Source organism: Pseudophryne corroboree, chromosome 3, assembly GCF_028390025.1.
Source record: "Pseudophryne corroboree isolate aPseCor3 chromosome 3, aPseCor3.hap2, whole genome shotgun sequence".
Lineage (NCBI taxonomy): Eukaryota > Metazoa > Chordata > Amphibia > Anura > Myobatrachidae > Pseudophryne > Pseudophryne corroboree.
Genome location: NC_086446.1, coordinates 771111285 through 771136959, shown reverse-complemented (window position 1 = coordinate 771136959; position 25675 = coordinate 771111285). Strand labels below are relative to the sequence as shown.

General features: G+C 53.8%; 1 protein-coding gene across 1 annotated transcript in view; it reads right to left on the bottom strand.

The window, feature by feature from the left end:
• LOC135056852 (centrosome-associated protein CEP250-like) overlaps positions 1-2225 on the bottom strand; it is a 140250-nt gene extending 138025 nt beyond the window's left edge. The window contains exon 1 of the mRNA XM_063962521.1: positions 2120-2225. The gene's annotated coding sequence lies outside the window, so the exon portion shown is untranslated. The remainder of the gene's footprint in view (positions 1-2119) is intronic.
• Positions 2226-25675: the final 23450 nt, after the last annotated feature.

The window sequence follows — 25675 nt, the reverse complement described above, 5'->3', positions numbered from 1 at the left end:
CTCTCTCTCCTGTATGACACTGTGTATAATCCCCTCTCTCTCCTGTATGACACTGTGTATAATCCCCTCTCTCTCCTGTATGACACCGTATAATCCCCTCTCTCCTGTATGACACTGTGTATAATCCCCTCTCTCTCCTGTATGACACTGTATAATCCCCTCTCTCTCCTGTATGACACTGTGTATGATCCCCTCTCTCTCCTGTATGACACTGTGTATAATCCCCTCTCACTCTCCTGTATGACACTGTGTATAATCCCCTCTCTCCTGTATGACCCTGTGTATAATCCCCTCTCTCTCCTGTATGACACTGTGTATAATCCCCTCTCTCCTGTATGACCCTGTGTATAATCCCCTCTCTCTCCTGTATGACCCTGTGTATAATCCCCTCTCTCTCCTGTATGACACTGTGTATAATCCCCTCTCTCCTGTATGACCCTGTGTATAATCCCCTCTCTCTCCTGTATGACCCTGTGTATAATCCCCTCTCTCTCCTGTATGACACTGTGTATAATCCCCTCTCTCTCTTGTATGACACTGTGTATAATCCCCTCTCTCCTGTATGACATTGCGTATAATCCCCTCTCTCTCCTGTATGACACTGCGTATAATCCCCTCTCTCTCCTGTATGACACTGCGTATAATCCCCTCTCCTGTATGACACTGCGTATAATCCGCTCTCTCCTGTATGACACTGCGTATAATCCCCTCTCTCTCCTGTATGACACTGCGTATAATCCCCTCTCTCTCCTGTATGACACTGTGTATAATCCCCTCTCTCCTGTATGACACTGTGTATAATCCCCTCTCTCCTGTATGACACTGCGTATAATCCGCTCTCTCCTGTATGACACTGCGTATAATCCCCTCTCTCTCCTGTATGACACTGCGTATAATCCCCTCTCTCTCCTGTATGACACTGCGTATAATCCCCTCTCTCTCCTGTATGACACTGCGTATAATCCCCTCTCTCTCCTGTATGACACTGCGTATAATCCCCTCTCTCTCCTGTATGACACTGCGTATAATCCCCTCTCTCTCCTGTAAAACACTGTGTATAATCCCCTCTCTCTCCTGTATGACACTGCGTATAATCCCCTCTCCTGTATGACACTGTGTATAATCCCCTCTCTCTCCTGTATGACACTGCGTATAATCCCCTCTCTCTCCTGTATGACACTGTGTATAATCCACTCTCTCTCCTGTATGACACTGTGTATAATCCACTCTCTCCTGTATGACACTGCGTATAATCCACTCTCTCCTGTATGACACTGCGTATAATCCCCTCTCTCCTGTATGACACTGCGTATAATCCCCTCTCTCCTGTATGACACTGCGTATAATCCCCTCTCTCCTGTATGACACTGCGTATAATCCCCTCTCTCCTGTATGACACTGCGTATAATCCCCTCTCTCTCCTGTATGACACTGTGTATAATCCCCTCTCTCTCCTGTATGACACTGTGTATAATCCCCTCTCTCTCCTGTATGACACTGTGTATAATCCCCTCTCTCTCCTGTATGACACTGTGTATAATCCCCTTCCTCTCTCTCCTGTATGACACTGTGTATAATCCCCTCTCTCTCCTGTATGACACTGTGTATAATCCCCTCTCTCTCCTGTATGACACTGTGTATAATCCCCTCTCTCTCCTGTATGACACTGTGTATAATCCCCTCTCTCTCCTGTATGACACTGTGTATAATCCTCTCTCTCTCTCCTATATGACACTGTGTATAATCCTCTCTCTCCTGTATGACACTGTGTATAATCCTCTCTCTCCTGTAGGACACTGTGTATAATCCCCTCTCTCCTGTATGACACTGTGTATAATCCCCTCTCTCCTGTATGACACTGTGTATAATCCCCTCTCTCCTGTATGACACTGTGTATAATACCCTCTCTCTCCTGTATGACACTGTGTATAATCCCCTCTCTCTCTCCTGTATGACACTGTGTATAATCCCCTCTCTCTCCTGTATGACACTGTGCATAATCCCCTCTCTCTCTCCTGTATGACACGGTGTATAACCCCCTCTCTCTCCTGTGTATAATATGTAAGTATGTACTATCCCCCGCTGCTCCTCATCCTCCTCTCGTCCCGATCTTTCTCACCTCATTTCAAATCTCCCGGCTCCTCCATCGTCTCCCGGTTTGGAGTGTGTGTGACCTCTGACCTCCCTTAGACGGACACTGACCAACCACTTCCTGCTCTGCGATCATGTGATCAGGTACAGCCTCTCATAGCAACCATTCCTTCCGTCCTCACCAACCAGAGCTGTCAGTCAGTCTTTTGCCCCTCCTACTCCGCCCAGCCATGCCCGCAGTGCACTCTGGGAGTTGTAGTTCCCTGATCTTTTCTTTTTTTAGAACAACAATAACGCTGCTGTGTGTATCATTGTAGTATGCTATGAGCTGTTTTCCTCGCCTCAGTAACGCCATATTTACCATAAGTGCATGCTGTAATGTCCTGGCACAGTCCTTGGTGATGATGTGCTCTCCCAAGTGCATGCCCCTATAGTTAATGCATTGACACATGCACATGTCAAAGTGTCTGGCTGCTGGTCAGGTCTCACAGTCTGTTCCTATTTATCCTATTGGCTCTTTATATAAAGTTATGTTACTGAGTTGTATCTCATTTACTCTAAATGCACAATAACCCCCCTCAGGGGGCACAGCGTGATGGTAATACTCCAATGGGGATCATTCCGACCCGTTCGCACGCAGCGGTTCTTCGCTGCGGTGCGAACGGATCAGAACTGCGTTGCCCAACGACGCGCACAGCGAAAAATGACGCGGCGCCGATCGCAAGAAGATTGGCAGCGGAGAGGCGTTCCAGGGCGGATACTCACCGTTGGATGCCGTTTTCGATGAGTTGTCGTCCGAACGCAGGCGTGTCCATGCAAACAGAGGGCGGATGTCTGACGTCAAAGCCGGGAGGAACGTCGCTGGATCCGTCTTCCACCGCACAAAAGTTTTTTAGCTAAGCAGGGCTGCACAAGCGAACGCAGCCCGGCTAAGCTAAATTACACTTCCCCGTAGGCGGAGATTGGTTGATCGCACTAGCAGCAAAAAGTTGCTGGCTGCGATCAACTCGGAATGACCTCCAATGTCCACTGAGACCGCGTCAGGGGTGATGAACATCGATGATTCTTTTCTGCAAGATAGACATCGGGAGCCAGCCATCAAATGATGCCTGATCTTCCACCATTGAATCTTCCGATGTGATGGTAACTTACCATTGCATCCATAGAATTAGATGGAAAACACGCTGCAATTGTTTGCGCACGAGCAAAAAACAGTTACACATGCACAGTAGCGACCCGTGGCCGTTCTCTATATTAAATAGCTGAATTCAGTTCTGTCATGGCCCCCTCCTTTCTAGCCGGCAGCTGTCTGCGTAAGCACCAGTGGACCCTAGCGCAGTGCTTTAGTCTACTAAAAGAGTTGCAGGTCTGGGGAAGATTGCGCAGTGGTCCTCTTCCCTGCAATTTTCCTACAAATCCTTGCGCATGCGCAGAAGTGTGGTAATCGCCGAATAGCAATTTCCGCACTTCAGCCTTTGATGCTGAATTAGGCCCTTAGCTGGAGGAACGGAGTCAAAACCGAACTACTAATCTCTACCAGGGACTCCACTGTGTCTTCCGCACGGTACAGCGGCACAGGCTGACACATCTTTACACCAAAATCAATAAAGGTTCTGGACCAATACTGGATATCGGGCTGAAACAGAAAGAGTCAGCAGAGAAGGGACATGGTGGTAGTGGTGGTGGTGGTGGTGGGGAGGCAAAAGAGGAACGAGGCATGAGCGGGAGAGATAGATGGGGGAACACGAGCAAAGAGAGAGGGATTTGGAAAGGGGGGAACTAGGAGAGCCCGGTAAGGCATAGGACAGGAGGATAGAGACGAAGAGAGAAGGGGTAAAGGGTGGCTCACACTCAGTCATGTGCTGCTGTCAGGGAGGCGGGGATGTGGCGCAGTCAGTGAGGCGGGGATGTGCTGCTGTCAGTGAGGCGGGTATGTGCTGCTGTCAGTGAGGCGGGTATGTGCTGCTGTCAGTGAGGCGGGGATGTGCTGCTGTCAGTGAGGCGGGGATGTGCTGCTGTCAGTGAGGCAGGGAAGTGCCGCTGTCCGTGAGGCGGGGAAGTGCTGCTGTCCGTGAGGCGGGGAAGTGCTGCTGTCCGTGAGGTGGGGATGTGCTGCTGTCAGTGAGGCGGGGATGTGCTGCTGTCAGTGAGGCGGGAATGTGCTGTGTCAGGGAGACGGGGATGTGCTGCTGTCAGGGAAGCGGGAATGTGCTGCTGTCAGGGAGGCGGGGATGTGCTGCTGTGAGGGAGGCGGGGATGTGCTGCTGTGAGGCAGTGATGTGCTGCTGTCAGGGAGGCGGGGATGTGCTGCTGTCAGGGAGGCGGGGATGTGCTGCTGTGAGGCAGTGATGTGCTGCTGTCAGGGAGGCGGCTATGTGCTGCTGTAAGGTAGGTGGGGAAGTGCTGCTGTGAGGGAGGCGGGGATGTGCTGCTGTCAGGGAGTAGGTGATGTGCTGCTGTCAGAGAGGTTGGGATGTGCTGCTGTCAGGGAGGCGGGGATGTGCTGCTGTCAGGGAGGCGGGGATGTGCTGCTGTCAGGGAAGCGGGGATGTGCTGCTGTCAGGGAGGCAGGGATGTGCTGCTGTGAGGCAGTGATGTGCTGCTGTCGGGGAGGCGGGTATGTGCTGCTGTGAGGCGGGGATGTGCTGCTGTCAGTGAGGTGGGGATGTGCCGCTGTCAGTGAGGCAGGGAAGTGCCGCCGTCAGTGAGGCAGGGAAGTGCTGCTATCAGTGAGGAGGGGATGTGCCGCTGTCCGTGAGGTGGGGATGTGCTGCTGTCAGGGAGGCAGCTATGTGCTGCTGTAAGGTAGGTGGGGATGTGCTGCTGTGATGGAGGCGGGGATGTGCTGCTGTCAGGGAGTAGGTGATGTGCTGCTGTCAGGGAGGTTGGGATGTGCTGCTGTCAGGGAGGCGGGGATGTGCTGCTGTCAGGGAGGCGGGGATGTGCTGCTGTCAGGGAGGTGGGTATGTGCTGCTGTCAGTGAGGCGGGGATGTGCTGCTGTCAGTGAGGCGGGGATGTGCTGCTGTCAGTGAGGCGGGGATGTGCCGCTGTCAGTGAGGCAGGGAAGTGCCGCTGTCAGTGAGGCAGGGAAGTGCTGCTATCAGTGAGGAGGGGATGTGCCGCTGTCCGTGAGGTGGGGATGTGCTGCTGTCAGTGAGGCAGGGAAGTGCCGCTTTCCGTGAGGCGGGGATGTGCTGCTGTCAGTGAGGCAGGGAAGTGCCGCTGTCCGTGAGGCGGGGATGTACTGCTGTCAGGGAGGCGGGGATGTGCTGCTGTCGGGGAGGTGGGGATGTGCTGCTATCCGTGAGGCGGGGAAACGCTGCTGTCAGTGAGGCGGGGATGTGCTGCTGTTAGTGAGGCGGGGATGTGCTGCTGTCAGTGAGGTGGGGATGTGCCGCTATCAGGGAGGCAGGGATGTGCTGCTGTCCTGTCAGGGAGGCGGGGATGTGCTGCTGTCAGTAAGATGGGGATGTGCTGCTGTCGGGGAAGCAGGGATGTGCTGCTATCAGGGAAGCGGGGATGTGCTGCTGTCAGGGAGGCGGGGATGTGTTGCTGTCAGGGAGGTGGGGATGTGCTGCTGTCAGGGAAGCGGGGATGTGCTGCTGTCAGGGAGGCGGGGATGTGCTGCTGTGAGGCAGTGATGTGCTGCTGTCAGGGAGGCAGGTATGTGCTGCTGTAAGGGAGGCGGGGATGTGCTGCTGTGAGGCAGTGATGTGCTGCTGTCAGTGAGGTGGGGAAGTGCTGCTGTCCGTGAGGTGGGGATGTGCTGCTGTTAGTGAGGCGGGGATGTGCTGCTGTCAGTGAGGCGGGGATGTGCTGTGTCAGGGAGACGGGAATGTGCTGCTGTCAGGGAAGCGGAAATGTGCTGCTGTCAGGGAGGCGGGGATGTGCTGCTGTCAGGGAGGCGGGGATGTGCTGCTGTGAGGCAGTGATGTGCTGCTGTCAGGGAGGCGGGTATGTGCTGCTGTAAGGGAGGCGGGGATGTGCTGCTGTGAGGCAGTGATGTGCTGCTGTCGGAGGCGGCTATGTGCTGCTGTAAGGTAGGTGGGGATGTGCTGCTGTGAAGGAGGCGGGGATGTGCTGCTGTCAGGGAGTCGGAGATGTGCTGCTGTCAGGGAGGCAGTGATGTGCTGCTGTCGGAGGCGGCTATGTGCTGCTGTAAGGTAGGTGGGGATGTGCTGCTGTGAAGGAGGCGGGGATGTGCTGCTGTCAGGGAGTCGGGGATGTGCTGCTGTCAGGGAGGCGGGGATGTGCTGCTGTCAGGGAGGCGGGGATGTGCTGCTGTCAGTGAGGCGGGGAAGTGCTGCTGTCCGTGAGGTGGGGATGTGCTGCTGTTAGTGAGGCGGGGATGTGCTGCTGTCAGGGAGGTGGGGATGTGCTGCTGTGAGGCAGTGATGTGCTGCTGTCGGAGGTGGCTATGTGCTGCTGTAAGGTAGGTGGGGATGTGCTGCTGTGAAGGAGGCGGGGATGTGCTGCTGTCAGGGAGTCGGGGATGTGCTGCTGTCAGGGAGGCAGTGATGTGCTGCTGTCGGAGGGGGCTATGTGCTGCTGTAAGGTAGGTGGGGATGTGCTGCTGTGAAGGAGGCGGGGATGTGCTGCTGTCAGGGAGTCGGGGATGTGCTGCGGTCAGGGAGGCGGGGATGTGCTGCTGTCAGGGAGGCAGGGATGTGCTGCTGTCAGTGAGGCGGGGATGTGCTGCTGTCAGTGAGGCGGGGATGTGCCGCTGTCAGTGAGGCGGGGATGTGCCGCTGTCAGTGAGGCGGGGATATGCCGCTGTCAGTGAGGCAGGGAAGTGCCGCTGTCAGTGAGGCAGGGAAGTGCTGCTATCAGTGAGGTGATGTGCCGCTGTCCGTGAGGTGGGGATGTGCTGCTGTCAGTGAGGCAGGGAAGTGCCGCTGTCCGTGAGGCGGGGATGTGCTGCTGTCAGTGAGGCAGGGAAGTGCCGCTGTCCGTTAGGCGGGGATGTACTGCTGTCAGGGAGGCGGGGATGTGCTGCTGTCGGGGAGGCAGGGATGTGCTGCTGTCCGTAAGGCGGGGAAACACTGCTGTCAGTGAGGCGGGGATGTGCTGCTGTTAGTGAGGCGGGGATGTGCCGCTGTCAGTGAGGTGGGGATGTGCCGCTATCAGGGAGGCAGGGATGTGCCGTTGTCCTGTCAGGGAGGTGGGGATGTGCTGCTGTCAGAAAGATGGGGATGTGCTGCTGTCGGGGAAGCAGGGATGTGCTGCTATCAGGGAAGCGGGGATGTGCTGCTGTCAGGGAGGCGGGGATGTGTTGCTGTCAGGGAGGCGGGGATGTGCTACTGTCAGGGAGTCGGGGATGTGCTGCTGTCAGGGAAGCGGGGATGTGCTGCTGTCAGGGAGGCGGGGATGTGCTGCTGTAAGGGAGGCGGGGATGTGCTGCTGTGAGGCAGTGATGTGCTGCTGTCAGGGAGGCAGGTATGTGCTGCTGTAAGGGAGGCGGGATGTGCTGCTGTGAGGAAGTGATGTGCTGCTGTCAGGGAGGCGGGTATGTGCTGCTGTAAGGGAGGTGGGGATGTGCTGCTGTGAGGCAGTGATGTGCTGTTGTCAGGGAGGCGGTTATGTGCTGCTGTAAGGGAGGTGGGGATGTGCTGCTTTCAGGGAGTCGGGGATGTGCTGCTGTCAGGGAGGCGGGTATGTGCTGCTGTAAGGGAGGTGGGGATGTGCTGCTGTGAGGGAGTCGGGATGTGCTGCTGTCAGGGAGGTGGGTATGTGCTGCTGTCAGGGAGGTGGGGATGTGCTGCTGTCAGGGAGTCAGGGATGTGCTGCTTTCAGGGAGGTGGGGATGTGCTGCTTCAGGGAGGTGGGGATGTGCTGCTGTCAGGGAGTCGGGATGTGCTGCAGTCAGGGAGTCGGGATGTGCTGCTGTCAGGGAGTCAGGGATGTGCTTCTGTCAGGGAGGTGGGGATATGCTGTTGTCAGGGAGTCGGGGATGTGCTGCTGTCAGGGAGTCAGGGATGTGCTGCTGTCAGGGAGGTGGGGATGTGCTGCTGTCAGGGAGGTGGGGATGTGCTGCTGTCAGGGAGGTGGGGATGTGCTTCTGTCAGGGAGGTGGGGATGTGCTGCTGTCAGGGAGGTGGGGATGTGCTGCTGTCAGGGAGTCAGGGATGTGCTGCTGTCAGGAAGGTGGGGATGTGCTGCTGTCAGGGAGGTGGGGATGTGCTTCTGTCAGGGAGGTGGGGATGTGCTGCTGTCAGGGAGGTGGGGATGTGCTGCTGTCAGGGAGGCGGGTATGTGCTGCTGTAAGGGAGGCGGGATGTGCTGCTGTGAGGCAGTGATGTGCTGCTGTCGGAGGCGGCTATGTGCTGCTGTAAGGTAGGTGGGGATGTGCTGCTTTGAGGGAGGCGGGGATGTGCTGCTGTCAAGGAGTCGGGGATGTGCTGCTGTCAGGGAGTCGGGGATGTGCTGCTGTCAGGGAGGCGGGGATGTGCTGCTGTCAGGGAGGTGGGGATGTGCTGCTGTCAGGGAGGTGGGGATGTGCTGCTGTCAGGGAAGCGGGGATGTGCTGCTGTCAGGGAGGCAGGGATGTGCTGCTGTCAGGGAGGCAGGGATGTGCTGCTGTCAGGGAGGCGGGTATGTGCTGCTGTCAGTGAGGCGGGGATGTGCCGCTGTCAGTGAGGCGGGGATGTGCCGCTGTCAGTGAGGCGGGGATGTGCCGCTGTCAGTGAGGCGGGGATGTGCCGCTGTCAGTGAGGCGGGGAAGTGCCGCTGTCAGTGAGGCAGGGAAGTGCTGCTATCAGTGAGGAGGGGATGTGCCACTGTCCGTGAGGTGGGGATGTGCTGCTGTCAGTGAGGCAGGGAAGTGCCGCTGTCCGTGAGGCAGGGATGTGCTGCTGTCAGTGAGGCGGGGAAGTGCCGCTGTCCGTGAGGCGGGGATGTACTGCTGTCAGGGAGGCAGGGATGTGCTGCTGTCGGTGAGGCGGGGAAACGCTGCTGTCAGTGAGGCGGGATGTGCTGCTGTTAGTGAGGCGGGGATGTGCCGCTGTCAGTGAGGTGGGGATGTGTTGCTATCAGGGAGGCAGGGATGTGCCGTTGTCCTGTCAGGGAGGTGGGGAAGTGCTGCTGTCAGTAAGATGGGGATGTGCTGCTGTCGGGAAAGCAGGGATGTGCTGCTATCAGGGAAGCGGGGATGTGCTGCTGTCAGGGAGGCGGGGATGTGTTGCTGTCAGGGAGGCGGGGATGTGCTGCTGTCAGGGAGTCGGGGATGTGCTGCTGTCAGGGAAGCGGGGATGTGCCGCTGTCCGTGAGGTGGGGATGTGCTGCTGTAAGGGAGGCAGGGAAGTGCCACTGTCCGTGAGGCGGGGATGTGCTGCTGTCAGTGAGGCAGGGAAGTGCCGCTGTCCGTTAGGCGGGGATGTACTGCTGTCAGGGAGGCGGGGATGTGCTGCTTTCGGGGAGGCAGGGATGTGCTGCTGTCCGTGAGGCGGGGAAACACTGCTGTCAGTGAGGCGGGGATGTGCTGCTGTTAGTGAGGCGGGGATGTGCCGCTGTCAGTGAGGTGGGGATGTGCCGCTATCAGGGAGGCAGGGATGTGCCGTTGTCCTGTCAGGGAGGTGGGGATGTGCTGCTGTCAGTAAGATGGGGATGTGCTGCTGTCGGGGAAGCAGGGATGTGCTGCTATCAGGGAAGCGGGGATGTGCTGCTGTCAGGGAGGCGGGGATGTGTTGCTGTCAGGGAGGCGGGGATGTGCTACTGTCAGGGAGTCGGGGATGTGCTGCTGTCAGGGAAGCGGGGATGTGCTGCTGTCAGGGAGGCGGGGATGTGCTGCTGTAAGGGAGGCGGGGATGTGCTGCTGTGAGGCAGTGATGTGCTGCTGTCAGGGAGGCAGGTATGTGCTGCTGTAAGGGAGGCGGGATGCGCTGCTGTGAGGAAGTGATGTGCTGCTGTCAGGGAGGCGGGTATGTGCTGCTGTAAGGGAGGTGGGGATGTGCTGCTGTGAGGCAGTGATGTGCTGTTGTCAGGGAGGCGGTTATGTGCTGCTGTAAGGGAGGTGGGGATGTGCTGCTTTCAGGGAGTCGGGGATGTGCTGCTGTCAGGGAGGCGGGTATGTGCTGCTGTAAGGGAGGTGGGGATGTGCTGCTGTGAGGGAGTCGGGATGTGCTGCTGTCAGGGAGGTGGGGATGTGCTGCTGTCAGGGAGGTGGGGATGTGCTGCTGTCAGGGAGTCAGGGATGTGCTGCTATCAGGGAGGTGGGGATGTGCTGCTTCAGGGAGGTGGGGATGTGCTGCTGTCAGGGAGTCGGGGATGTGCTGCTGTCAGGGAGTCGGGATGTGCTGCTGTCAGGGAGTCAGGGATGTGCTTCTGTCAGGGAGGTGGGGATGTGCTGTTGTCAGGGAGTCGGGGATGTGCTGCTGTCAGGGAGTCAGGGATGTGCTGCTGTCAGGGAGGTGGGGATGTGCTGCTGTCAGGGAGGTGGGGATGTGCTTCTGTCAGGGAGGTGGGGATGTGCTGCTGTCAGGGAGGTGGGGATGTGCTGCTGTCAGGGAGTCAGGGATGTGCTGCTGTCAGGAAGGTGGGGATGTGCTGCTGTCAGGGAGGTGGGGATGTGCTTCTGTCAGGGAGGTGGGGATGTGCTGCTGTCAGGGAGGTGGGGATGTGCTGCTGTCAGGGAGGCGGGTATGTGCTGCTGTAAGGGAGGCGGGATGTGCTGCTGTGAGGCAGTGATGTGCTGCTGTCGGAGGCGGCTATGTGCTGCTGTAAGGTAGGTGGGGATGTGCTGCTTTGAGGGAGGCGGGGATGTGCTGCTGTCAAGGAGTCGGGGATGTGCTGCTGTCAGGGAGTCGGGGATGTGCTGCTTTCAGGGAGGCGGGGATGTGCTGCTGTCAGGGAGGTGGGGATGTGCTGCTGTCAGGGAGGTGGGGATGTGCTGCTGTCAGGGAAGCGGGGATGTGCTGCTGTCAGGGAGGCAGGGATGTGCTGCTGTCAGGGAGGCAGGGATGTGCTGCTGTCAGGGAGGCGGGTATGTGCTGCTGTCAGTGAGGCGGGGATGTGCTGCTGTCAGTGAGGCGGGGATGTGCTGCTGTCAGTGAGGCGGGGATGTGCCGCTGTCAGTGAGGCGGGGATGTGCCGCTGTCAGTGAGGCGGGGAAGTGCCGCTGTCAGTGAGGCGGGGATGTGCCGCTGTCAGTGAGGCGGGGAAGTGCCGCTGTCAGTGAGGCAGGGAAGTGCTGCTATCAGTGAGGAGGGGATGTGCCGCTGTCCGTGAGGTGGGGATGTGCTGCTGTCAGTGAGGCAGGGAAGTGCCGCTGTCCGTGAGGCAGGGATGTGCTGCTGTCAGTGAGGCGGGGAAGTGCAGCTGTCCGTGAGGCGGGGATGTACTGCTGTCAGGGAAGCGGGGATGTGCTGCTGTCGGGGAGGCAGGGATGTGCTGCTGTCCGTGAGGCGGGGAAACGCTGCTGTCAGTGAGGCGGGATGTGCTGCTGTTAGTGAGGCGGGGATGTGCCGCTGTCAGTGAGGTGGGGATGTGCCGCTATCAGGGAGGCAGGGATGTGCCGTTGTCCTGTCAGGGAGGTGGGGATGTGCTGCTGTCAGTAAGATGGGGATGTGCTGCTGTCGGGGAAGCAGGGATGTGCTGCTATCAGGGAAGCGGGGATGTGCTGCTGTCAGGGAGGCGGGGATGTGTTGCTGTCAGGGAGGCGAGGATGTGCTGCTGTCAGGGAGTCAGGGATGTGCTGCTGTCAGGGAAGCGGGGATGTGCTGCTGTCAGGGAGGCGGGGATGTGCTGCTGTAAGGGAGGCGGGGATGTGCTGCTGTGAGGCAGTGATGTGCTGCTGTCAGGGAGGCAGGTATGTGCTGCTGTAAGGGAGGCGGGGATGTGCTGCTGTGAGGAAGTGATGTGCTGCTGTCAGGGAGGCGGGTATGTGCTGCTGTCAGGGATGCGGTTATGTGCTGCTGTAAGGGAGGTGGGGATGTGCTGCTTTCAGGGAGTCAGGGATGTGCTGCTGTCAGGGAGGCGGGTATGTGCTGCTGTAAGGGAGGTGGGGATGTGCTGCTGTGAGGGAGTCAGGGATGTGCTGCTGTCAGGGAGGTGGGGATGTGCTGCTGTCAGGGAGGTGGGGATGTGCTGCTGTCAGGGAGTCAGGGATGTGCTGCTGTCAGGGAGTCAGGGATGTGCTGCTGTCAGGGAGGTGGGGATGTGCTGCTGTCAGGGAGTCGGGGATGTGCTGCTGTCAGGGAGTCGGGGATGTGCTGCTGTCAGGGAGGTGGGGATGTGCTGCTGTCAGGGAGGTGGGGATGTGCTGCTGTCAGGGAGTCAGGGATGTGCTGCTGTCAGGGAGGTGGGGATGTGCTGCTGTCAGGGAGTCGGGGATGTGCTGCTGTCAGGGAGGTGGGGATGTGCTGCTGTCAGGGAGGTGGGGATGTGCTGCTGTCAGGGAGTCGGGGATGTGCTGCTGTCAGGGAGTCAGGGATGTGCTGCTGTCAGGGAGTCGGGGATGTGCTGCTGTCAGGGAGGTGGGGATGTGCTTCTGTCAGGGAGGTGGGGATGTGCTGCTGTCAGGGAGGTGGGGATGTGCTGCTGTCAGGGAGGTGGGGATGTGCTGCTGTCAGGGAGGTGGGGATGTGCTGCTGTCAGGGAGGTGGGGATGTGCTGCCTTTCTGCGAGTAGTCTCTCTGTGGGCATGATGTACTAAAAGGAAAATACGTCCAAAAAAATCAGAAAACTAATTTTTTTGGTATTTGGCTGCATTTTCCATGTGTACCAAGTTTCCATGAGTTTTGGACCCGGTGGACAACGCCAGTATGTACCCTATAAGTAGCGGGATGCATCAGTGCAGGTGCACAGTTACGCGGGGATCTGTGAGGTTGTTGGGAAATAATGTGATCTAATGTGTCCAATCAGTTTATTAAGTTTTGTGCCAATGGGGATAATTCAGAGTTGATCGCAGCAGCAAATTTGTTAGCAGTTGGGCAAAACCATGTGCACTGCAGGGGGGCAGATATAACATGTGCAGAGAGAGTTAGATTTGTTATATCTGCCCCACCTGCAGTGCACATGTTATATCTGCCCCACCTGCAGTGCACATGGTTTTGCCCAACTGCTAACAAATTTGCTGCTGCGATCAACTCTGAATTACCCCCATTATGCCATGCAATGCCATGTATATAATTTTTTTCATCAGTAATAAAACAGGTGTTGCATGCTCATTTAAGCAGACCACACCCCCTTTGCAGACCAAACCCCAAAAATAGCAGAGACCCCACCACCACCACCATCATGCTGGCCACACCCCCTGTTTCAGCATACAATAGGCCCCAGTGGCGGATTTAGCAGGGGGCGATTAGGGCGAACGCCCCCCCTACACATACCGGCACCGGGATGGATGGCCGGGTCCCGCCACGGTGCCGGACTGGAGAGCGGTGCAGCGCGGCGGGAGAAGGGGAGACGAAGAGAGACAGTGTAGGCGTGCGCACGGGGGTTGCCTGGTGCGCCCAGGCATCCCCCCCTGCTCACATGCCTGCTGCTGCCGCCGATTCCCGTCTCCTTGACGCTGAAGCGAGGAGAGCGCTGCGCGCGCCTCTCCTGCCCACTGTGTCCCCGTCTCCGGCATTCATTTTAATTGTCTGTGGCTGTCATCCAATCAGAGCTCACGGACCGGCTCTTGATTGGCTGCCGGCCCGTGAGCTTTGATTGGCTCACAAGCCGGCGCTATATTTCAAATGGCCACCGGAGACATGGACTCAGTGAGGGGAGGCGCAGAAGAGACACGCGGTGCGCTCGCTCCCCCTCAGCATCAGAGACGGGAATCGGCGGCAGTGGCACTGGCAGCAGGAGGGTAAGCACCACTGGGGGCATTTGCATTCTGGCACCACTGGGGGCATTTGTATTCTGGCACCACTGGGGGCATTTGTATTCTGGCACCACGTGGGGCATTTATATTCTGGCACCACTGGGGGAATTTGTATTCTGGCACCACTGGGGGAATTTGTATTCTGGCACCACTGGGAGCATTTGTATTCTGGCACCACGTGGGGCATTTATATTCTGCCACCACTGGGGGCATTTGTGTATCTGGCACCACTGGGGTCATGTGTATCTGGCACCGCTGGGAGCATTTGTATTCTGGCACCACTGGGGGAATTTGTGTATCTGGCACCACTGGGAGCATTTGTATTCTGGCACCACTGGGGGCATTTGTGTATCTGGCACCACTGGGGGCATTTGTGTATCTGGCACCACTGGGGGCATTTGTGTATCTGGCACCACTGGGGGCATTTGTGTATCTGGCACCGCTGGGGGCATATGTATCTGGCACCGCTGGGGTCATGTGTATCTGGCATCGCTGGGGTCATGTGTATCTGGCACCGCTGGGGTCATGTGTATCTGGCACCGCTGGGGGCATTTGTGTATCTGGCACCGCAGGTAGCATTTGAGTATCTGGCACCGCTGGGGTCATTTTTGGATCTGATGTTAATTTTGGCTTATTCTATGTGCTATAATGTAAATTTTGGCTCATTTTGTGTGCTATAATGTGAATTTCGGCTCATTTCGTGTGCTATAATGTGAATTTCGTCTCATTTTGTGTGCTGTAATGTGAATTTCGGCTCATTCTGTGTGCTATAATGTGAATTCCGGCTCATTCTATGTGCTATAATGTGAATTTCAGCTCATTTTGTGTGCTATAATGTGAATTTCGGCTCATTTTGTGTGCAATAATGTGAATTTTGGCTCATTCTGTGTGCTATAATGTGAATTTCAGCTCATTCAGTGTGCTATAATGTGAATTTTGGCTCATTTTGTGTGCTATAATGTGAATTTCAGCTCATTTTGTGTGCTATAATGTGAATTTCATCTCATTTTGTGTGCTGTAATGTGAATTTCGGCTCATTCTGTGTGCTATAATGTGAATTTCAGCTCATTCTGTGTGGTATAATGTGAATTTTAGCTCATACCGTGTGGTATAATGTGATTTTCGGCTCATTCCGTGTGCTATAATGTAAATTTCGGCTCATACAGTATGCTATAATGTGAATTTCGTCTCATACCGTCTGGTGTAATGTGAATTTCGGCTCATACCGTCTGGTGTAATGTGAATTTCGGCTCATTCTGTGTGCTATAATGTGAGTTTCGGCTCATACAGTATGCTATAATGTGAATTTCGGCTCATACCTTGTGGTATAATGTGAATTTCGTCTCATTCTGTGTGCTATAATGTGAGTTTTGGCTCATTCTGTGTGCTATAATGTGAATTTCGGCTCATACAGTATGCTATAATGGGAGTTTCGGCTCATACCATGTGGTATAATGTGAATTTCGGCTCATTCTGTGTGCTATGCAGGAATGGTGATTCGCCAGTCTGTTACACCAGTGCGCAGGGTTCTCTTCACTAACTGGCAACATTTTATTAGTAATGGCAACAATAGGAAATTTTTGAAGCAAACGGGAAGGGCATCTCTAAGTGGGAGGAGCTATGATTAGGGGGAGGAGTCATCATTCTTAAACCGCCCCCCCCTAAAAGTTAAGTCTAGATCCGCCACTGATAGGCCCTTCATAAATTTCAGCTCCAGGCCCATGTGGACCTTAACCTCGCACTGACTGTATGTTGTTCATTATTTGACTATTATCCATGAGGTGTGAGAAAATGTTTAAAGGAGTCCAAAAGTAAAAGATGTTCACACAGATAATTAACTTTGGGCCTAATTCAAGGTTGATTGCTAAAAAAACATTTTCCCCTAATGGGCAAAACCATGTTGCACTGCAGGTGGGGCAGATGTAACATGTGCAGAGAGAGTTCGATTTGGGTGGGTTATATTGTTTCACTGGCTGCTTTATTTTTACACTGCAATTTAGATTTCAGTTTGAACACACCCCACCCAAATCTAACTCTCTCTGCACATGTTACATCTGCCCCCCCTGCAGTGCACATAGTTTTGCCCATTAGGGGAAAATTTTATTTTGCAATCAACCGAATGCTCTGAATTACTACATGCCAATTGCGCTAACATCAGTCACCATGAAAGCATTTGAACGGCTGGTGCTGAACCACCTGAGAGAAGTGACGAACGCCCACCTAGACCCCCTACAGTTCGCATACCGCGCAAACAAGAGTGTCGAGGACGCAGTCAACTTGGGGCTGCACTACATCCTACAGCACCTGGACTGTCCAGGCACCTACGCTAGGATCCTTTTTGTCGACTTCAGCTCAGCATTCAACACAATTGTCCCGTGTATCCTGCAACCAAAGCTTCTCTCCCTAGGAATTCCAGCATCAACAAGCTCCTGGATCGTTGACTTCCTGACAGCGAGGGAACAAGAGGTGAAAGCAGGAAAGTTCTTGTCAGACATGTGCTTGACCAGCACGGGGGCCCCCAAGGATGTGTCCTCTCCCCACTGCTCTTATGTCTATACACCAATGACTGTACCCCGGTCGAGCAATCGGTAAAAATCATAAAATTAACAGACGACACCACCATCATTGGTCTTATAATGGAAAGAGACGAGTTGACATACAGACGCGAGGTGGACCGGATAACTCTGTGGTGTGGTAAGAACAACCTTAACCTAAACCCCAACAAAACGGTTGAGATGGTAGTGGACTTTAGGAAGAAACCTGCTGCCATATCCCCACTAGTGATTGCTGACAGCGTGGTGCCGCGAGTCGACTCCTTTAAATTCCTTTGGTCTAAAATCTCCCGTGACCTCATATGGGGGCCAAACATAGGCTCCATCGTCAAGAAGGCACAACAGAGAATGTTCTTTCTGAGGAAACTCAGGAAATTCAACATCCCGCAGAAGCTGCTGCTCACTTTCTACACAGCCATTGTGGAGTCTGCCCTATGCTCATCAATCACAGTATGGTATGGAGCTGCCATAGACTGCAACAGATGGCGGCTACAGAGGGTGTTGAGGTCGGCAAAAGGGTCCTCGGGGCCGATCTCCCCTCTGTACACCAGGGCCGTAACTAGGTGTGCGCCGATAGTGCCTTGCCCACAGCGCGTATGGACTGAAGGTGCGGCATACTGGAATGTTAACAGATTTTGGAAAGTTCCAAAAGCCATTTGATTCTTATCAGTGAGTGGGGGAGTTTATGGCCCCAAAACCAGTTAAACCAGTTACTCGCAGACCCTGCCACATGTAGGGGGTTAGGACAGGAAGTGTAGGGGGTTTTTAGTAGAAGGAACAAAGCACAGGCTAGGGGCAGTGTGAGCTGAGGACAGAAATGGAGGGCACAGGCTAAGTGACCAGGAGAAACGCAGTCTGGGGACTGTGGAACAAGCATGGTACTCCACAGTCCCTGGCATTATGGAGAGAAGAGCAGCGTGTGCGTGTTGCTATGAAGAGAGGGAGAGCCCATATCTGCAGTGTAACAGGAGAGCCAGCAGTTTCAGTGAGATGGAGAGTGCAGTGTGAGAACCACAGTATGCAGAGTACAGTGGAAGGAACCAGAAACATAGGGGATCCCCACCTTCAGGTGTACCCAAGAAGCAGGACGGGAGGTGTGAGTCTTCGGGAGAGGACGATCTGGGTGAGTGGTAGGAAACCACATGTGGCGGAAGGCCCCCAGTGACGTGTCCATGAGATATCCCGTTTTGATAGAGCCCCCAGCGAACAGGGGAGAGGGCACCGAAATGAATCTCAGTTTGCTGACGCCGCACTACTGATTCCCAGAGACTGCGCTGGTATGTACTGTAATGCTGTCCCATCATTGTTAATGTTGTTATTGCTAGTGAAGCGAATTAAAAGAAATGTAACCTGATGTAACCCATATGAATATTACGCTGGAGAGAGAAGAACAAGAAATTAAATGTTATTGTCGTGATGGGATCGGTATGAAATACCTCCAATCAAAATCCTGACGTTCAAAATCCCGACACCAATTGACCGATGGTCAAAATCCCGACAAGGTCAAAATACCGACATGGACAAAATACCAACATTTAAAATACAGACAAGGTCAAAATACTGACATGTAAAATGCCGACAGGTCAAAATACCGACACACATTTTCTTGTTGTTTTTGTGTGTATGTCGACATAAGTCAACATGGACACCATATAAAGTGTACCGCGTCCGCTCGCCATGCTTCGGGCACGGTGCCTCGCTACGCTCGCACACTATTATATTCCCCCTCCAGGTCCACTGGGATGGTAAAGTATGAACAAGTCGGTGTCAATGAAAAAAATCATGTCGGTATTTGACCTGTCGGCATTTTACATGTCGGTATTTTGACCTTGTCGGTATTTTAAATGTCGGTATTTTGTCCATGTCGGGATTTTGACTTTGTCGGGATTTTGACCATCGTCAATTGGTGTCGGGATTTTGAACGTCGGGATTTTGATTGGAGGTAAACTGACTGCATCCCGTCGTGATAACCCTGTCTGAACTGTGAATAAACTGCTTGCTTATGTGATGAGACGGCCTGGCGTGCAATGCTTTAAAATGACTGAGTGACCTGCCGCTGCCTGGCTATCACAAAGGCGCACCATCGGCAGCACCCCCCGCCCCCACGGTCACGTCCGCAGCCACTGTCAGTAGTGCCAGTGATAGCAAAATAAGTGCTGTAGAGCATTTTTACACACTACAGGCATTGAAAATGAGCGGGTCCCGCAGGACGCGCTGTCACTCACTGCCCCGTGTGTCTCAGTCAATACGGTTCCTCATTGCCTGTCTCTTCATCCAATCACTGCGTCTCCTCTTCCAATCTCCGCCGGCAGTGTCTCATCCATCCAGAGGCGGACTCACAACCTCCCGCCCGTCACACCGAGCCAGTCATGACCATGTCCAGTGCTTTGTCACCGGCCACCTGAGATCGGCACCCAGGGGACAGGCTGAGGCCAGGCGACGCCCGGCTGAGGTGAGCAGAACAGCGGCACGGTGCATATGCCAGGCATGGCCTGCCCTTTGAGTTGAGCATATGAACGATGAAAGGAGTTTGATCACCTGATTGCCCTCATACAGGGTAGAGGACTCTGTTACCGTGTCAGGTCAGGTGAAGGGGTGATGAGGGGGGCAGGAGCAGGACACATTGGGGGAAATGTAGCAACCCTTCTAAATAGTGGAGAAGTTGCCCAGAGCTTCTAGCTAGCATTCATCTGGTACATTCTGTAAATGATAGGTGGAATCTGAGTGGTTGCTATGAGCAATTTGTCCACTTCTCCACTCTCTAGAAGGGTTCATACATCTCTCCCATTGTCATGATGGATTAAGAGTTGAGAGGAGTAGGTATGACCGTGATTCTGGTACAGATGAGACTGATGGGACCTTTGGGAATACAGCAACATAAATAATGATGAAAGCAAGTATAACAGGGACTTATGGGGCTGATATAGGGAAACCTGGGATTGCAGGGACAGGTGAGGCTATGATGGTGACACCATGGAGGACAGAGATAGGTGAAGCTATGATGGTGACACCATGGAGGACAGGGATAGGTGAGGCTATGATGGTGACACCATGGAGGACAGAGATAGGTGAAGCTATGATGGTGACACCATGGAGGACAGGGACAGGTGAGGCTATGATGGTGACACCGTGGAGGACAGGGACAGGTGAGGCTATGATGGTGACACCATGGAGGACAGGGACAGGTGAGGCTATGATGGTGACACCATGGAGGACAGAGATAGGTGAGGCTATGATGGTGACACCATGGAGGACAGGGATAGGTGAGGCTATGATGGTGACAACATGGAGGACAGGGATAGGTGAGGCTATGATGGTGACAACATGGAGGACAGGGACAGGTGAGGCTATGATGGTGACACCATGGAGGACAGGGATAGGTGAGGCTATGATGGTGACAACATGGAGGACAGGGATAGGTGAGGCTATGATGGTGACACCATGGAGGACAGAGATAGGTGAGGCTATGATGGTGACACCATGGAGGACAGGGACAGGTGAGGCTATGATGGTGACACCGTGGAGGACAGGGACAGGTGAGGCTATGATGGTGACACCATGGAGGACAGGGACAGGTGAGGCTATGATGGTGACACCATGGAGGACAGAGATAGGTGAGGCTATGATGGTGACACCATGGAGGACAGGGATAGGTGAGGCTATGATGGTGACACCATGGAGGACAGGGACAGGTGAGGCTATGATGGTGACACCACGGACTCCAACCATAATATGTGATGGGACCCCCACAGTGCCTATAATACCCTCCATACCCACACACTGCTCATTATACACCCTTCATGCCCACACACTGCCCAGCATATGTACACCCCCCACAGTGCCTATAATACCCTCCATACCCAGGCGGTACACCCTCACAGTGCCCAGCATACACACCCCACAGTGCGCATAACACCCTGCAAACCCACACAGTGCTCATTATACACCCTTCATGCCCACACAGTGCCCAACATATATATATACAATCAGTGGTGTAAGTTTGACCCAGTTGCCCGGAGGCAAGGAAAATATTGGTGCCCCCCTATATACACACACATATATATATATATATATACACAGTCACACACACACACACATTTGCTCCTGCATAGCAAGCCTGCAGATTCGAACTATATGAAGCTACTACAAAACCGTTGCAACTAGGCATATCACCCTACATAGATCTGCTCAGTCCCTCACAATGCTGATTATTTATCTGACAATTAATTTGCAAGTGTCATATCCAGGATTAGAACCCACAACCTATTACACTGGTAGCATGCACCTTACTGATGGAGATATCTGCTCTTGCACAGGAAGTGTGAGAATTCTAACTATATGAAGTTACTTGTAATTGTCAGAGAAATAACTTCATATAGTTAGAATTCTCATGCTTCCTTTATAGGAGCAAATAGCTTCATCAGTGAGGTGGCTGCTTCCAGTGTAACTATAATAAAGAGGGTGTGATTTGTAAGGTGTAGTGACTAGTGGGGAAGTCGGCTACGGAAGAGATACCGGCTGCTGTCAATTAACTTAATTGATTAATGTCGCTGAACACATAGAACATGAGGAGAGGTGCCCCCCTTCAAAGCAGGAGCCCGGCGGCAGCTGACTCCGTTGTCTCCCAGAGTTCTGCGTCTGTATACACCCCCACAGTGCCAATAATACCATCCCAACTGCTATCCACCCTTACCCCCCTCCCTACCCATATAACTGCCCCTAGTATTGCCTGCCCCAACCCCCTCCATTCCCCCAAGCTTCTATCTACCCCAACCCCCTCCATACCCCAGCACTGCCCCCAGTACTGTCTGCCCCTAATCCCCTTCTTGCCTGCCCTCACCCTCATAATATGTGCTGGGACCCAGAAATAGTGGAGTAGGACCCACATTTCTTAAAGTGAGGGGTCCCTGGGACGCACAAATTTTTTTTGCTCCGCTAGACCACTGTGTCAGTACTCACTGTCCACCACTGCCGCCTGTCTCCCGCCAGCCGCCGGAGCCACCCCCTCTGAAGGGACTCTGAGCACGGCATCAACCCCCACCCCCTCACTGCCGCAATGTTAGGTCTCCGAGTACCACCGGCGTCTGTGTCCCGCCACTGCCGCCTCTGCAGGGGACTTATGAGTGCTGCCGCAGCTGTCAGCTCCCGGTTCTCTGCCTCCTCTGCCAATGACAGCCTGCCATGTATGCCGGGTCATAGGTGAGGGTGAGGATAATGCACTCTCTCCCTCCCTCCCTCCCTCCCATAAAAGGGGGACTGCCTGCCATAATGTATAAAATAGGGGACTATGCCTGCCTAATGTGTCAAAAAAGGGGAATCTGCCTCCCTAATGTGTAAAAAAGGGGGACTCTGCCTTCCTAATGTGTAAAAAGGGGTACTCTGCTGTAATGTGTAAAAAAATAATAATAAGGGACTTATCCTGCCTAATGTGTCAAACATAGCGGACTACCTAATGTGTAAAAAAGGGTGACTGTCAGGAATCTGCATTTTGCATCATGTCACTTACTGGTGCTCTGATGTGCTGGCCTCATGTTCCATGATTGCCTGCAATGTGCAGAGACTCTCTCCAGTATGTACCTCACTTGCCATACAGCATGTACCCCGATATATTCCCACCATCTCCAGGGTATGGTCGCCGCCATGACACCTGCAATCAGCAGACTTGATGCTATCCACTCCTGAGCACTGGAGTGCTCACATGACTTGATTCTCCAATCCCTGCTGACTTGGAGGTATATAGTCACAGTTCCAGCTCAGTATTGTAGTGATGTGCACCGGACATTTTTCGGGTTTTCTGTTTTGGTTTTGGATTCGTTTCCGCGGCCGTGTTTTGGATTCGGACGCGTTTTGGCAAAACCTCATTCGGGTGTGTTTTGGATTCGGGTGTTTTTTAAAAAAAAACAGCTTAAATCATAGAATTTGGGGGTCATTTTGATCCCATAGTATTATTAACCTCAATTACCATAATTTCCACTCATTTCCAGTCTATTCTGAACACCTCACACCTCACAATATTATTTTTAGTCCTGGATGGCTAAGCTAAGCGACACAAGTGGCCGACACAAACACCTGGCCCATCTAGGAGTGGCACTGCAGTGTCAGGCAGGATGGCACTTCAAAAAAATTGTCCCCAAACAGCACATGATGCAAAATAAAAAAGAGGCGCACCAAGGTCGCTGTGTGACTAAGCTAAGCGACACAAGTGGCCGACACAAACACCTGGCCCATCTAGGAGTGGCACTGCAGTGTCAGGCAGGATGGCACTTCAAAAAAATTGTCCCCAAACAGCACATGATGCAAAGAAAAATGAAAGAAAAAAGAGGTGCAAGATGGAATTGTCCTTGGGCCCTCCCACCCACCCTTATGTTGTATAAACAGGACATGCACACTTTAACGAACCCATCATTTCAGTGACAGGGTCTGCCACACGACTGTGACTGAAATGACTGGTTGGTTTGGGCCCCCACCAAAAAAGAAGCAATCAATCTCTCCTTGCACAAACTGGCTCTACAGAGGCAAGATGTCCACCTCATCATCATCCTCCGATTCCTCACCCCTTTCACTGTGTACATCCCCCTCCTCACAGATTATTAATTCGTCCCCACTGGAATCCACCATCTCAGGTCCCTGTGTACTTTCTGGAGGCAATTGCTGCTGGTGAATGTCTCCACGGAGGAATTGATTATAATTCATTTTGATGAACATCATCTTCTCCACATTTTCTGGAAGTAACCTCGTACGCCGATTGCTGACAAGGTGAGCGGCTGCACTAAACACTCTTTCGGAGTACACACTGGAGGGAGGGCAACTTAGGTAGAATAAAGCCAGTTTGTGCAAGGGCCTCCAAATTGCCTCTTTTTCCTGCCAGTATACGTACGGACTGTCTGACGTGCCTACTTGGATGCGGTCACTCATATAATCCTCCACCATTCTTTCAATGGTGACAGAATCATATGCAGTGACAGTAGACGACATGTCAGTAATCGTTGGCAGGTCCTTCAGTCCGGACCAGATGTCAGCACTCGCTCCAGACTGCCCTGCATCACCGCCAGCGGGTGGGCTCGGAATTCTTAGCCTTTTCCTCGCACCCCCAGTTGCGGGAGAATGTGAAGGAGGAGATGTTGACGGGTCACGTTCCGCTTGACTTGACAATTTTCTCACCAGCAGGTCTTTGAACCTCTGCAGACTTGTGTCTGCCGGAAAGAGAGATACAATGTAGGTTTTAAATCTAGGATCGAGCACGGTGGCCAAAATGTAGTGCTCTGATTTCAACAGATTGACCACCCGTGAATCCTGGTTAAGCGAATTAAGGGCTCCTTCCACAAGTCCCACATGCCTCGCGGAATTGCTCTGTTTAGCTCCTCCTTCAATGTCTCCAGCTTCTTCTGCAAAAGCCTGATGAGGGGAATGACCTGACTCAGGCTGGCAGAGTCTGAACTGACTTCACGTGTGGCAAGTTCAACGGGTTGCAGAACCTTGCACAACGTTGAAATCATTCTCCACTGCGCTTGAGTCAGGTGCATTCCCCCTCCTTTGCCTATATCGTGGCCAGATGTATAGGCTTGAATGGCCTTTTGCTGCTCCTCCATCCTCTGAAGCATATAGAGGGTTGAATTCCACCTCGTTACCACCTCTTGCTTCAGATGATGGCAGGGCAGGTTCCGGACTGTTTGGTGGTGCTCCAGTCTTCTGTACGCGGTGCCTGAATTCCGAAAGTGGCCCGCAATTCTTCGGGCCACCGACAGCATCTCTTGCACGCCCCTGTCGTTTTTTAAATAATTCTGCACCACCAAATTCAATGTATGTGCAAAACATGGGACGTGCTGGAATTTGCCCAGATGTAATGCACGCACAATATTGCTGGCGTTGTCCGATGTCACAAATCCCCAGGAGAGTCCAATTGGGGTAAGCCATTCTGCGATTATCTTCCTCAGTTCCCGTTAGAGGTTGTCAGCTGTGTGCCTCTTATGGAAAGCGGTGATACAAAGCGTAGCCTGCCTAGGAACGAGTTGGTGTTTGCGAGATGCTGCTACTGGTGCCGCCGCTGCTGTTCTTGCTGCGAGAGGCAATACATCTACCCAGTGGGCTGTCACAGTCATATAGTCCTGAGTCCGTGGTTAAGTGGACATTGGGTACAACTGCATTTTTTAGGACACTGGTGACTCTTTTTCTGAGGTCTGTGTACATTTTCGGTATCGCCTGCCTAGAGAAATGGAACCTAGATGGTATTTGGTACCGGGGACACAGTACCTCAATCAAGTCTATAGTTGCCTCTGAATTAACGATGGATACCGGTGTTAGGCGCCGAGGGTCCGCCCGTCAGTGCGGCCCGGCGCCTAGCAACTAGGGACGCCGCAGGCAGACAGCCGCCGGCTCCCTAGCAACGCTAGACGCCGGGCGCACGGAGCCGCTCAGACCCTAGCAACGGGGACGCCACGCTCGGACCGCGTTCCCCGTTGCTGGGTCTTAATTAATCAGTTCAATTGTATCCTGGCCGTACAGCATGCAGCTGCACGGCATGATTATGTGATTACCCTGTCTGGATCTTGATTGGAGGGCTCCCAAATTTAAGCACTCTCAGGACTTCTCACAGACGCCGGTGATAGCTTCCTGTTTGCTGTGTCAGTTACAGAGAGTTTCCAGTCCTGCTCAATCCGGTTGTTCCTGTCCTCAGTGGTCCTGTACTCGGAAGTTGTCATCTATTCCTGGAGTCCGACCGAGCACCTTTAACATCCTGTGGTGTTCGTGAGTCGCGGCGTAGCCGTGTGTTGCGGCTTGACCGCTTACTGTTTATTATTTAGTTTCATTGAGTTCCGGAGCTTTTGCGGAGGATTCCGCTCCCACAAATCCACTCTGGTATCCAGCGGTGCTGGATAGGAGTAACGGATCAGTGGATCTTTGGTTGTCCTTTTCCCTGGCGGTTTGTCCGCACATACTTTTGGTTTAAGTTAGTTAGCTTGTAGCCCCTGGCCTGGTTGCTTAGTCAGAGGGCCCCTTGTTATCACCCTGTCTCGGATTTCCCTTTGTCTCCCATTAAGACCTGAGGGGGCATCGAAGTTGGGCAGACATAATCCGCCCTTCAAACGCGGCTGCCATGGGCTCAAGCAACCATAGTCTCGCAGGGGATTTCTGATAACACGGGCGAGACAACGGAGTTAGGGCGCCAGGGGTTACTAGGCTTTCCTGCTCCCGTAACCAGCATATCTTTCCAGTACTCAGACCTCT